Genomic DNA, 1065 nt, shown 5'->3' with positions numbered 1-1065 from the left:
CCATTGTGTGTCTATACCACATTTTATTTATCCATTCAATTGTTGAATTGATGCATTTGAGTTATGGTGTTTGAGAAGAACACTAAAAGTATCATGGACTGCTAAAAGAACATACAAATCTGTGTTGGAAGATGGACATCCAGAATGCTCCTTAGGAGCCAGAATGACAAGACTTTGCTTCTTATACTTTGGACATCTTATCAGAAATGGAATTGCTGGATCGTATGGTAATTAAACTTTTTGAGAAACTGCCCAGATTTTTTTCCACTGTGATTGTACCATTTTCCAATCCACCAGCAACAGATGAATGTTCCAATTTTCTCTGAATCCTCAATAGCATCTGTTTTCTGTTTGCTTTTTAAATCATAGTTATTTCACAGAGTGTGAAGTGATATCCCTTTGTAGTTTGACTTGCATCTCAATAGCTAATGGCATCTAGCAGCTTTCTGTGTGCTTATTGGTCATTTCTATTTCTTATTTGGTGAAATGAATGTTCAAGTCCTTTGTCTTTTTTTAAATTAGGTTCTTTGTTGTTTTCTGTTGTTAAGAGTTTAGTCCCCATTCTTTAGTTCTGGGTCCTTTTTCTCCTAGGGAATCAGATCTAGACACCATCAATTAGAAGAACCCTCATCCATTGCTGGTGGGATTGGAAAATGGTGTAATCACTGTGGAAAAGTCTCCCACAAAATATCCGTCCATCATTCTATCACCTATACATTATTATCTACCTACTTATCTACCATCTTGGACATTCCGTTGGGTCACCTCTTGGAATGGGCACAAATATGGATCTCTTCTAATCAGTTGGCCAGGTAGCTGTCTTCCAAATTTCCTGGCATGGATGAGTGAGTGCCTCCAGTGCTGCATCAGTTTGTTGAAAGATTTCAATTTGTATTCCTGGTGCCTTGTCCTTTGCCAGTGCCTCCAATGCACCTTGGACTTTTTCCTTCAGGATCATTGGCTCTTGATAACATGCTTCCTCTGGAAATGGTTGAACATCAACCATTTCTTTTTAGTACAGTGACTCTGTGTATTCCTACCTTCATCTTCTTTTTTTTTTTTTTT

The sequence above is a fragment of the Chrysochloris asiatica genome, unplaced genomic scaffold (assembly GCF_000296735.1).
Source record: "Chrysochloris asiatica unplaced genomic scaffold, ChrAsi1.0 scaffold00034, whole genome shotgun sequence".
Taxonomy (NCBI): domain Eukaryota; kingdom Metazoa; phylum Chordata; class Mammalia; order Afrosoricida; family Chrysochloridae; genus Chrysochloris; species Chrysochloris asiatica.
The sequence above is the reverse complement of the archived record's forward strand: the minus strand, read 5'-3'. Positions refer to the sequence as shown.